This window comes from Manduca sexta, chromosome 4 (genome assembly GCF_014839805.1).
Source record: "Manduca sexta isolate Smith_Timp_Sample1 chromosome 4, JHU_Msex_v1.0, whole genome shotgun sequence".
NCBI classification, from domain to species: domain Eukaryota; kingdom Metazoa; phylum Arthropoda; class Insecta; order Lepidoptera; family Sphingidae; genus Manduca; species Manduca sexta.
Window position 1 is genome coordinate 1125387 of NC_051118.1, and position 14464 is coordinate 1139850.

Consider the following 14464-nt stretch of genomic DNA (forward strand, 5'->3'; position numbering starts at 1 on the left):
TACCGGCCTCTTGGTTGATACGGGGCATTTCATCGTGAGCCGCCGAGCAGAGCAGTAGTGTTGAAAGATTGGCAAGTTAAGTATTTTATATTATTTAATTATTTAATTTCAGTACTTTTCTTTTTAAAATATTAACTATCAGTATACAACGACGTTTATTTAATTTAGACGTTTTACTAATAATTATATATCCAATACATACGTATTGGATATATAGTCTTTGAGGCATTATTGTTATATAACGTCCATCATAATAAGATATTATAATAGCCCTGTCGTTTGATGTACAATGTGTCATAAATATATTATATAAGAAATATAGTGGTTCTTGTTTCCTTGTAAACTCGTCATCCTTTCCAAACGTATACATTGCTAATATCTTGATGGCATCAAACAGTTTCATATATTGATATTTATATAAACGATGCCTTACGCATATATATACATATATTTAAAATAGTTATATCAAAAAATCTAACACGCTCATGCGAAGGTTATTCAATATACCGTGAAATAGCAAAACACCGATGTAAAATACTTCATATTTTTTCCATATCGTGATTTGTACATTTTTTATGCGCGTATTATTAAAATAGCATACCTATTTGATGTAAATTTGTTATTTTATTATTAATATATAGGGACGCTGTGATATCTGTCATAAGGCCATTTCGAATAAAACAACGACTTTTTGAGCACAAACATGGTCCTGATGTTCGCTCTATAACTGTACAGCTTAATATCTAATTATGGCAACAAGTTCACTCCAGTGACCATTCACATCATGAAAAATGAGACAATAGTATGGGTGCACTGATTAAATAATGCTTATCGCTTCGAGGAGAACCAAAATACACCTTTACATGTAAACATCTTAATTCAAGGTATAAATGAACTACTCCCGAGTTTAAAACACCATATTAAGAACTAAGGTTGCAGTTTAAGCTGCATGCACCAAGACGGTAAGTAAGCCATCATATCCTCAGGAATCACAATGCCTGTACCATGGCTATTATATCCTGACCCATGTTACGGTACTACAACAATGGTGGTGTAAACTGGCCGACTCGTGGCGATAGCGCCGTGGGAACGTGTTTACACGCGCACTGCACATTGTCTCGTCAAGGACGGTTCACTCCTCGGTGCTGTATAACCTGAAGTTACTATCTGGTGAGGTGTAAGTTGTGGTTTTCATATTGATTGCGTTTTCTATTTTTATAGTCGAGTTTTTGGCAACAACTTGTTACGAGCAAGTGGTTTAATCTGATGGTATTTGATAAACGCAAGTAACATCACATACTGCCGATATTTTTGTTACTCCGAGACATAGAATAATAAACTTTATAATACCCAATAATTATGCTAAGAACGGTGCCTTTCGAACCGCGAACTCGCACATACTTACATATTACATCCAAGTCGATCACTACGAGCTCTTTTCCTACTTCACAACGCAGTCTTATTTAACTCCTTTGTATACAAAATCTATACTAAATCCAAATCTTAGAGGTCCTCACATGACCAACACAAACATCCCATTAAACAATTAAACTCTACAGCAATCATTGCAGAATGTCTTGCGTACAATTTTCACATCGGTTAATTGTTCGTTTGAAGTCTTTAATTGCGTTCTATTGAAACATATTGTTTTTAGGACAAAAAATGTGCTAGATTGATTCGTCCGTCGTCGACAATGACAGGATAAGTTAAATGGTGTAATAACTATAGTAAATGGCGTATTCATCTGCCCGTCTGCCTTGGTGTTACCACAATATTATTTTATACAAGTTAAGTATACTGATAACAGACTTGCGAATCTAAATATTTTGCCCGCATAGAAATTTATTAGCATTAGATTAGATATCCATTCTAGGACTAAGCTATTAACAACCTGTTTCAATGAATAATCTCAAACCCAATAAATTCAGAATCACAAAGCAATCAAATCAAATCATTTCTTAGCGCGTCAATTTTCGCTGACAAAACTGATAAAAGTGATTGATATAATAACTTACATTAACAATTTTTAGTTTAAATCCTTGTTTAAAGAGCTTTTTCGTATGTTACAACTGTCGCTCCTTAGGTCCATTTTGATCGGTACCTACACATTTGCCCTCATATTTTTAAAAGTTTTTTTTTACCAATACCCTAGTTAGAACATCACACGCAAGAACTGACATAACACTACCAAATACCTCTATATTATTAAATGTAAAATGCTCAGTTCCAGTGGTCATCGTAAATTGTATTCTATTATTTCCTCTCATTCCCATAAACTAATTCTGAAGCATTTGCTCCAGTGGTGACCTGTAGTGGGGTGTGAGATGACCTCTCCGGACCCCGGCCTCGATTCCGATAATTGTCGCGGACATCTCGCATTGTGCGCCATTCATCACAAATAACATCGCAGTCTATTGTTACTTGCTTTTATTTCGTTGGACATTAATTGAATAAATACATCCAAATATATTGACTTATTGAAGGGTGACTCGGTGTATTCGATCCGCGAATTTTTAGGAATCTCGAAAGTAGATTTATGTTCACTTCAAGGGAAAGGCTGTAACATTAAACAATCCTTTATCATATAACAGCTACCTTCTAAAACGGACGTTGTTTTTCAACCACTTTTTAAACGTAAAACCTTACGGCCTCTGTAGAGTTTTGGCGATCTTCCAACGATAAGGTGATAGGAGTCATGTTATGATGCTTTGTCAACAACGACGGTCCATTGCTAAGAAATACTATTAAGAATAATAAACATACCCATTACTCCATGGCATATACATACTATATTAATAATAATATTATACTGACCCAGAGCTGGACCTTTAATACAGACTAGGTATAGGTCATACCTAGGTCACAACGCTAGCCTAGTGCGGGTTTGAATCTTTACAAACCTACAAAATTCTTATGAGGAATTCTCATGCTCTTATGTAACCTACATACGTTTGTCGTTGTACATTAGGCTATCGCTATTATACTATATTGAAGAAAGAATATAAGTAAATGTAATCAATCTTATAAATTGTAACAATTTCTTCATCACCGACCGGCGCTTGCGCAGCTGTACCAAAAACGTCAATAATGACTGACAAGAATTCGCTACCTAAACAAGAGATCGTTCAACCTACGACATTAAACACATGATGAGATTTCCCAAAACGTCAATATTTACCCGGGGCGGATCATTAACCGGGCCGTGGACGGAGTCTGCCGGATCAGTCATAACAGGAGTTAGTCAGTCATCGTAGGGTTGCCACTATTTTAAAACCAACCAAATAAAAAAGTCAGCATAATCTATTTTCTACGAGTTGTACTAGCTGTAAGTTTCCCAAATATTGTAAAATAAAATAAAATAATTATGTCGTCTGGTGAGATATTATCTTTGGTCAGTCGACAGACACTACCTGGACCCTTATCCTTTTACTTTAAGATGCAGTGGGGTCACTTTCCTGAGTAAGTATAAAAACTCTATTATTGCGTATAACAATGCTTAAAAACAGCGGTTAATGTTAACCTATGTCTACGTTACTTAGAAAATGTATCGAGAGAACGTGCATTCAGCGCCTAATTAAACGAGACGTAAATAAGCTTAGTGAATGGAGAATGTTCTACTTAGAACAATGTATGCTATAAAATATTTGTTCATAACATTAACGAAATCAAACGTCATTCCTAATTTAAAACCTTATTCTGGTGTCTTATTTCTAGAAACAGTTACTTCATATACATACATTTTCAAATATATTATCTTATATTAGACACATGACATAAGATACTGCTAATAAAGTATGGAACATGGGTTAGACAACCCTACAGTCAGGATATCGGCGCTGGCTCGTGGCCAACACTCGTAAATCTTCAACATATCTGTTCCGCGACGTACAATATTTATAATGCCTAATAAATGCGTATTCGCAATAGTTTACTACTCTCTAAGTATTATTCAGTTGTTTTACAATCATGCGTTTTCAAGTATTAATATGGTCCATATATCATAATAAATTGACTTTCGTATGTTTGCGCCAATATTTGTCTGGCGTTCGGTATGACGATAAAAATCCGATTGTTTTCAATTGTATTTGCGTTATTTTACAACTTTGGTTGATAAATCACGAGGTGATTTGAAGCCATGACAGGAAGAATGACTTAGCGAAGATTTTACTCAATAACAAGACATATATTAGAAGGAAAACTGTTTTCAGTAGTCGCTCGCCTGGTGGTAAAAGCCCATAAATATATTTCAATCTCAAATCTAAATCTATGTAAATTACATTTTAGCACATCTGTTAGATTTCATAATGCCCAGTAATTCAATAACTGGCCTTTTAACCGGAATGTAATAGCGCCTGCAATTAAATTCGTTTCTGTGGTAGTGAGCTAAAGTCAAACAAGAGACCACCATCTATTATTACAATATTTCGTTACGGGATAATGACAAATTAGTTTTGCTTGAGACTCGCCGAGCTTCACTGCTCGGTGTCATAAAATGCTACTGCTGATCCTGGATATTAGGAGTTGTAGTGGTGGGTGTGCGGGCGGGAAAGTCTCTATTATTACAAGTGGTCACTAAACATCACATCCAGACCCTCGCATTCGATCACCCATCACGTGTCTCTTCAAACCCATAACAAACAGCCTTCATCATCATTCCAACCTAGTACAGAATACACAGAAGCCGCCGCGGACACAGCGTTTAGCATTGAACGTCGATTTAAAAGGACCACAATTGCGCCATGACCGCGCACAATGGCGCGTGTGATGTCATATCCAACGGACAATTAGTTACAGAGATAAACATGGATGCGGTGGACATGGGTTTCACTAGCACTTGGCAATGAGACTAATTTAACTAATGGGGTTTATCAAAACGAAACAGAATGCGCAAAGCAATCCGCCCATTGTAAAAATGAAACAGATGCTTCAACAACATTCCAATAAACAATTGAGGACAGCAAAAAATAAATTTGACAAGGTTTTAGGCAGTAAAGTCATAAAAAACTTTCTTATCCTAAATAGACAAGTATCAAGTTATGGTCAACGGCGGCCATCTTTACCTCAAAGACAAATAACTTGACAATTACATTCTGACAATGCAAGGAGATAAAATCTTTCTGCTGCAAAATTCTCGCCAATATTTGAATCATGTTCTAGCGAAGTCGCTGTCATTTGACTATACCCAATAATAGTGTTAAAATTCATAATTGTACAAAAATCATTAAACCGCATTGCATCGAAATTCGTAACGACCTTGTCAGGCCATCAACACTGATGCATGCTTAATGACACATTAGTCAGACAATGCGTTCATTAGAACACTGCTTAGGGACGTAGTGTGTCACACGACACGGCCAGCCGCCACACTCCGGTGTCGATGTGTTTATTGACTTTAATTATGACGTGTTAATATTAGATAGTAATAGTAGTTGACTGCCTTCGTGGCTTGGTCGTATTGCGTCGGCGATACTGCTCTAAGGTTCCAGGTTTGAATCTCGCGTTGGGGATATTCTGTTCGGTATCAGAGCGGAGTCTGGAATTTATGCCCGATATATCGATGGGCGTGACTTATCATAGGCTGCCACCACCGGCCACAAATGATGGCTTTAAACAATTTCGCAACATAACCTCATCTTTAGTCAATACATATATTATCATAAAGAATGCTACTTAATTAGACAATGAGTTAATTAAAAAAACATTTAGACATGAGTCGGCGGGCAGCGTCGGCGCCACTCGACCGGCCGTTGGACGAGCGATTACATTTTATTGTATTCTCGACAAATAAGTACATCTGATATGTTAATAAGCTAAGCTTCGTTCAGCATTCGCAACTACAATTCCGCACACTTACAAGTCTGCTTCAATATTTGTAAAATGTCGGCATAATCTATGTAGATACAGCGCTTTCGATATAAAAAGATAGAGCTCTTAAAACTCAGGCATATTACAAAGATTTAGGAACTAAATTTCCCTTGGCAATCTTCGTGTACGACACTCGCTTAATTTGTAAAAAAATCAGCAGAGTTGCACTTCTACTACTACGTCCGCTATTGTGGATATATTATATTCGGGACTGAAAGAGAACCCAAAACCTAGTTGACTCCATCTTTCTAAAAAAAATGTTACTTACAAAATGACCTGTGTATATCCAGAAACTATCCAACCAACTACAAATGAAACCAAAGTCAACACGAACTAGGAAAAACAAGTTAATTTTCATAAGTGCACAGAACGGAAATCCCGCTAATTCCAGGCAAAACATTCCCCAAATCCCGTGGGTCTGCGACATTCAGGCGCCGGGCTGACGACGTTTCCGCCAAATTACCCCCCACTACCCACTCTCGCTGGCTTTATTGGCCCATTCAACTACAGCATTAGTGAGTTAATTTGATTCAGTCGTGTACGCGATTATGTTGATAGATCTAATTAGTTACGTTTCCGGTCAAGACGAGGAAGGCGTTGCGATTTTTACGGATATTGTACGCTATAAAATAGTGAAAGAAATCATATTCAAGTTTAGAGTACTCTAGACAGCTGACAAGAGGAGGTCGAATGGTAGAGATTTTTTTGTTGCCACCGTCACCATAGCAAAAGTTCTTTGACACACTTCCGACTTGTTGGACATCCCGAAACTTCACAAGTGTAGGAACGTCGAAACGTAAAATTTCTGCCACTTAGGAAGGTTTTATATCTAAATAATGCTACTGAATCGATACATATGTGTCCACACTCTACATGTTAAATACGTAATGGTTTCCAATCGTCACCTGTCACGTAATGACGTCACAGCTTTATCAATACCAGAACAGGGATCATCAAATACTCATTCATACGATTTTCTATTAATATCCCACCAGATGGAACATCTATCAATGAGTACGTTAGCTGTATTGAAATTAAATTGCCATTACGAAACCGGGGTGTACCGAGGTGTTAATTTTGGGGGCTTTATTGAAGAATATGCTACGAAGCGGAATTCCGTAGATTAAAGGTTCCAGATAGCGTTATACTGGCGTGTTTAATTGTTTAATGGAAACCTATACGGTGTTTAACTATATCGACTGTTAAAAAGCTAATTAAGTTGAGCGATTTTTTTTATCGAATCATTTTAACTAGTTTAGAAAAACATATAAAAATGTGCTGATTTTAAATATGTATGAAACTTAGTGTTGCAAAAAAAAATCGCTTAAGTCTTTTCAACCGTCGATGTGTTTTTGGGAAAAAGACAATTCATATTTTTTCCCAAATTTTTTTATATGTTTGATAGATAATAGGTCTATGATAGAATGTGTACAGTCAAAGTAATAAAAAAAAATACGAAAATTAACAGTCAAATTCTGTATTTGTTATAAATCTCTGAACGTGATCTCTTACACAGAAATAGTTTTAGTCGGAGACTGTAGTAGGCTATTTTCTATGCGGTAGCAACCTCAATCAAAAGCTGTAGTGTGAATATTCTACACTAGATGCTTCCGAAGTACGAGCACAGAGATCTTTACAATGTCTAAACACTGTAAACTACAAAGTTAGTGCGAAGACGACTTTAAAACCAACTCGTAACCTTTGCCGTAAACTTACAATGTTTTCCTTGTTCTCACACTTTTAAAGCTTTTCAGACACTAAGTTAAGTTTACATCTCACGTATGTCGGACATGTATATACTTTGCAACGTATTTAGACTTTTAATTTCAATGATCCCTCGGAAAGTTACTGTTGTTAAACACAAAAAAAAAACTTAACAGATTAGCTTCCAAAAAATCTTATATAGATTCAATCAACACACACCCTACCCACTATTTCATGACCCACAAACTACAACTTCATCACGCACAAATTGCTCCCCTCAAATCAATTACGAATAAAAATCCGATCTTGACGGGGGGTCGCGATCCCTCCGGCATCCACCTGCGTCCGCGCCTACCACGAGCCGGTACTAGACGAGTAAATCACCGCGGTGCGCGGTGGCACAATTACTGCTTGATTTATTATCGATAGGCGCTGGCGTTTAGTCTCGGTTATTGCGTTGGGGTTACTCACAATGATAAATGGCAAAGTTTATACTAAAGTGGGTGTTGTTTTACACATAGTCAGTTAATTCTTGACTTTTGCATTCACTTTGATGTGGGTGGGTGGTGCTGTCTAAAAACGAGGATCCGATGAACACAACTTAGTAGATTATGATTAAACGAAAGATAATCATTGGACAATTGGTAAATAGAACATTTACAATTTTACATCCTCATAACAATATATATTATGTATTGCTTTTATTAACTATTAAAAGTAAAAAATACTAATACAGCTATTTACAAAAACATCATACACAGCCAATTCTTCGAAATCAAATAAAGGAATCACCAAAGATAACTACTACCGTCCTTGTTGACACAAACACCAAAAGATTTCAAACGACATAATTAATCATTGCACGTCCTGTGTGGACCATGGTCAAGTGCCCATGAACCGTGCCTAGATCTATCCCTGCACATGTAAATCAATAACACCGCGCCACGCTCGTGACACAACCTTTCGACTCGTCAACGAATGCCGAGCGTTTAGTTTGTAATAATAGCTTTCCTTCATGTAAACATATCAGGTGGTGTCAATGTGGTTTAGCTACAGTTTTTGATCGTTTGAGTACGCGCTAATTCCTACAACTAGATACTGCTGCGATTCTAGAAATTCTTTCACTAATAAGAAGTTACTTCACCTCTTTTTGATATATCCATGGCAGCAACGATATATGGTCGCTGATCCATTATAACGATACATTTCTGTTAAACCTAAATGCTATATTAATTCTTAATATACCATTGGGAAAAAGGTCTATTTGAACTAAGACAGGCTGACATTTCTTGAATCTCGTCAATTTTTTAAAACTTTAGAATACAAAGCGTAATAATCCTGGGTATAGGCCTTGTTATAATTAATATTCTTGAGGAAGAGTTAGCGTCATGCAGACGGGCAGTCATAACATCGTGTAATGGCATGATGTCAGGGTTCCTCATGAATCACTATACAGTAATAGATACCAGTTATGAACAAAGCATAAAGTTATTCAACAGTAAATTAGACAAGTAATAATGGCCACAGTTACATTACTGATTTTAAATAAAGAAGTTAAATTAAAATAATAATTACTTCTTCAACAACCTACATTTATAAATATTAATCGCCACACATAAAAGGCGTGATTAAACAATTCCACGTCACGTCGCTCGGGGAAAAAGCGTTGCAAACGTCGCGAAGTGATTTGTTCAGCGAAATAAAATCGTTGGTGTGCGCGGAACGGAGATATGGCGTGAAAACACCATGACGCTAATCGTTATTAAGGGCGTTTGAACGTATTTTCAATTTTAACTATGTTGCCTAAGCAATCATTGAACTGTTTAAAAACTACACACGCGAAGTAGTACCTTAATGGTTAAAAAAATCGTATCTATTATTATAGAATATAACGCTTACGGAACTCTAATGTTGCTCTTTCAAAAAGCAATTTACATACAATATTATGGCAATTATTTTACACAATGCAACGCAACTCATAAATGATAAATATCCCAATGACGTTTTAAAAATAAAATACAAAATTAATTTCGCATTCGCAATCGCCAATACAAATTTTCGCATTCGCTTTCGCATATATCAAGACGTACCCGACACTGGTACAAAAACTTAGATTACACTTTCAGCCCGCAAGAACTTTAATTGATAGAAGCGACATCCGTTTGAGGCGAGGCGTGCGCCGGACGCGCTGCCTAATTTGACTGTCATTATGTTCTTAAAGTGAATACGAAAGAATGTTAATGATAGTCGAAAAGGAAGTTTCTTGTGGACATTTGATTTGTTAATCGAATTGTTTAATGGACGTACTTTCGTTTCATTGAGTATTCATACGGTAAGTTTTTGTTAGTCGTATAAAAATATGAAATGTATTACAGCGTATCTAAATAATAATAACGAAGATATTCTCAACAAAGGCTGATATTATACTGGTGGTAGGTCTCTCATATGTGCCACCACGCAGCAGTATGTAGTCAGTTGTGTGTCGGTTTGAAGGATATTGTGGCCAGTGCAACTACTGGACATAATAAGACTAGCATCTCATGTCACAAGATGGCGAGCGCAGTGGAATACCAAACAATACTTTGTAATTCAACGTGTTGGATGGTGTTTCTACTCTATATGGGCGGTCCTATCTCTTACCATCAGGCGAACGGTAACCTCGTCTAGTCATTTAAAGCGTGTATATCAACACAATTTCTGAAAATGATCGTTCATTAATCGTAATTAAGATTAATAAGATCTTTACCCCTTCAACTATGCCATCACGTTGATGATATTTCCACCTGTCCCCGTAAATATAACTCACGTATACAGACTACAGTATGCACTTGTTACACACAGTTCGTTCCGCGTCACGTTTCGCTTGCCGGTGTCGCAATACCTTTGGCTCTCACGTCCTGTCTTTAAGAGACGAGCCAACGCTTTCTGGCGAGATAGGTGACCGCATTCTGTTAAGATCTAGAACTGCATATCCGTAAATAAAGATGTTATTTAACAACCCAGCGATTGGGCTAGCGGGCATATTATAGATACAAAGACAAAAGTTTACGATGATATTTGTATGTTTGTTAAAAGTAAACGCGAAAGTATTAAAGAGATTTTAATGTTATTTGGTATATAGCTAAACCAAGTATCGAACTAATACATTGAAAACTTTGTAATTTATTAAATTTGACACTGCTAAGTCAACTCGAACTATGAACTTCCTGTCCTAATTCTAGTTACGTATTACATTATGATTCTAACAGAAAATGTCTATTTTATTTTCTACCCAGCTTCATAGTAATAAAAATACATAATAGCTCTGCTTTTCCTACTTTTCCCAGAACTTTACATTATTACGGCACCGTGTTTTATGTAAAGCCGCTTGTGCGTCGACACAGAGGCGCCGGCGGATCGATGCGGCGCGAGTCCACTCGAGACAGACAGACGGTCGCTTCCACAGTGTATAATGTATACAACCCTCGCCCGGGGACAGAACCCGCTACTCGGCAACACTGTCTTTGTCCGTGTAATCATTGGAGTTGATAGATTATGTATGAAAGGCATGCAAATATATTGGAATACCATATGGCTTCCTGTTACATAGTAGATATGAAGTTTGGGTGCTCTATTTGCGTTTTTGTCTATACCTAGAATTTTGAATGAATAATCATGAGTAATAGATAAAATTATATCATATAATGAATAATAAAAATGGAGATTCCAGGCCTTTCGATATTGTCATAAATAATGTAAAAATATTCAACATTAATAAGCAGAACGTTTCGTAAAATAAGTATGAAAAATAAATTTGAATAATACGACTTGAGCAGGCAACACGCAAGCATTTTTCTAAATATCCGATGTAAATCATTACAGATATTATCTAGAATACATGACAAAAATTCCAAATCTTATATTCTACGTAAAAACCTAACGTACAACTCTCCTTCCAAATACAATACATTTTTAAATTTTATTCGGGCACGCCAAAGTGACCCACTGCATCTGATGGTAGGCAGAGTCGGTTCCAAATGGAGTGGACTGACGAGAGATGATTACCCCTAGCCAGTTGCCACAATTATGCTGGCTTTTTTAAACCAGAGATTTTATAACAGTGCCTTTTACTAACACTTTAAAATTTAACGGTTCAGAACCCACTGTAATATCACTATCAATACATTGAACCCCATTCGAAACAAGTTCCAGTAAACGGTATGCCAGTAAGCCGATAACCACCGAAACTACAATTACCGTAAAGCCACGCTACAATAACTTAGAGCTATCTAAGAATATTAGAGACGTTTTACTACATGCGTGTAAACAAATAAGGATCACATTAGTGTAGCAACTAAGGCCGAATACGCTTCAATACCGAATATAAAAGCAGAACTAGCGAATACATTCGAAAAAGCTACCAAATATAACATCGTTGGATTTTGGTCTGTCGTTGTATAATAGATCCTCAATTTCATATAACTTGCCACTACTAAGATAAAAATCGCAGAAACTAAATATAAAAAATTACTAATACATCTATATTTTACTACGCGAAAGCAATAACTGTACCTCTTTTTACGAAAATTCTGCGGACGGAGCATGAAATTTGGCACAGTTAAAATTTACATATAGGAGTGCGGAAAACTATTATTATTATATAATATGCATTAGAAATATATTAAATGAACAAAAAAATACCTTACCTACTGTCAATTAGACCCACATCTGTTCTCTTGTTTATGGTTATAGTGTGTAATCAAAATGAGAGGAGATTCATATTATTGGTTCCTACTAATTGCCAAACACAATCATGATTTCAAACATCTATAAGCATACGTGATTTGTATACCCCTTTTTAAGCACATTACGCACACGGAATAGTAGGATTTTTCATAATTATTATAGAGAAGTATAAAAAAATAAAAGTAATGTATAATATTTCCTACAAATATATTAAATTCGACGATCGAATTCAGGCCATTGGAAGACCACTAATCACAATATATTTATGTTTTATTTTCTAGAAAACATTGGATACGAATTACAATAATTACAAAAAAATACTATGCTATCGACTATAGGCAAGTTTACTTACAGCTTTAGATAAGTAATAGTAATTACATAGAAAATGTTTTTATTTGCCTTTCTTTTCCTTATCTCCTATATACATAATATATCCTCGAAGTTCGTTATTTGACTTCGGTTTTCAAGATAGCAATGCTGGTTCAAATTTGCATTGCATTTTTATAGGTTTTATTTACGCGAGATATAAGAAGTCTCATACAAAATCCAATTTAGGAAGAAATGGAGCAAAATGGCGATAATATAACTGAATTTAGACTTTAACTTCGGTACGGAAAGTCCAATTGCATATTCGAAGCCTAGTTTGATTTTGAGACGTAATTTTATTCATAAAGTTTTTATCGTGATTGAATATTTCAATCTTCTTGTCAATGGGTTCTTGGGAAGGGCAGTTTAAAATCTATGTCATTTCAACATTTTATCTCTCAGGAAAATAATATGGTAATATTTTGACTACGTTTTAAAAGTCATTCGTAATATTTTCCCAACCTTGTCAATGTCATTGCTGCATTGTCATTATGGCAAAACCGATAATGACCACATCCTGACTAGAATTATCACAAAAACACGGAAACATGCACTATTAGTGCTCTATTGTGATTTCTGTTACATCCTTACATATTATAATACAAAGTCCCTCGCCGCTGTCTGAATACAATAAACTCAAAAATGTTGGTATGGAGATAGTTTGGACCCTGGAAAGGACATTGGATAGTTTGTATCCCGGAAAAACCATTACACGCGGGTAAAACCACGAGCAAAATTTAGTATTACATAAAAGAACATAAAACTTCACCAATACACGTAATGTTTTATTCATCAAAATACTTAATAAACTGGTCCAACACCCATGAAAATCAGCTGGCAGGGCACATAAAAACTGATGTACCACGATGGGAAATGGTCATAAACTCTGTCAGTGGGTCACGAACATCATTAGTACTTGGAGCGTGTCCCAGTGTGGGAATCACCAAACTACACGTGGCTCATTGGACTCGAAGTAACAGTATAATGTCATCCAAATTAGGTCTGCGTCGACTTAAATTTTATGGCTTCTAATGGGATCGTGAAGGTGTTTTTAAGCAAAAGGGACGCATAAAGGTTGGGCTTCTCATAAAAAACCAGCGCTGTAGCTGTATAGCAGCAGCATTAAGCTGAATGAGTAGCCCATTGTTGGCACATTAACTTAATTGTTTGTAAATTTTACTATATTATTTAAAACTGAATTTTGTGCCAACAATAAAACTCTCATTCTTCTTCTTTTTGTCACGATGTTGAAAACGCGATGCAAATGTGAAATTTGAATGCTGTTATTGGATAACCAAATTTTTTTTCACTCATTGAAGGCAACATTATTCACGAGTGCTATACAGATTTAGGTACCCCGTTAACCCATAGACAGACTCACAAGCATAAGCTGGTAAAGTGTCTACATTATTTATAGGACCTTAAGAAAAACAATGCACGATAATTTATAAATATAATCGTATCCAAGTTTGAAACTACCTGGCCTTGTTGAACGCTTACAGTTCCTATAAATAATTAAATAACACACAACATATGACATCAGCTTTAATAAGTTTAGTGATTGCGTGATACAGCTGACCTCACACTAGCAGGTACCCACCCTAGGACCGCACCACGCCTTGCCAAAATGTTAATTAAACAGTTGATACGCACCACTTATGTTATTGTTTATAGCTTTGGGCGATGATCCGATTGTGAAAAGAGTGGACGATGGCCAGATTCGGCCATTTTTGTTATTCGTAAATTGCATTGAATTTGGATATAACGGTAATGTCCTTCGTAGTTAAAAACCACAAGACAAATG

The 14464-nt window shown here is 36.1% G+C and overlaps 1 protein-coding gene across 3 annotated transcripts in view; it reads right to left on the reverse strand.

The window, feature by feature from the left end:
- LOC115453675 (protein 4.1 homolog) overlaps positions 1-14464 on the reverse strand; it is a 104126-nt gene that overhangs the window by 43426 nt on the left and 46236 nt on the right. The gene's annotated exons all lie outside the window — the stretch shown is intronic.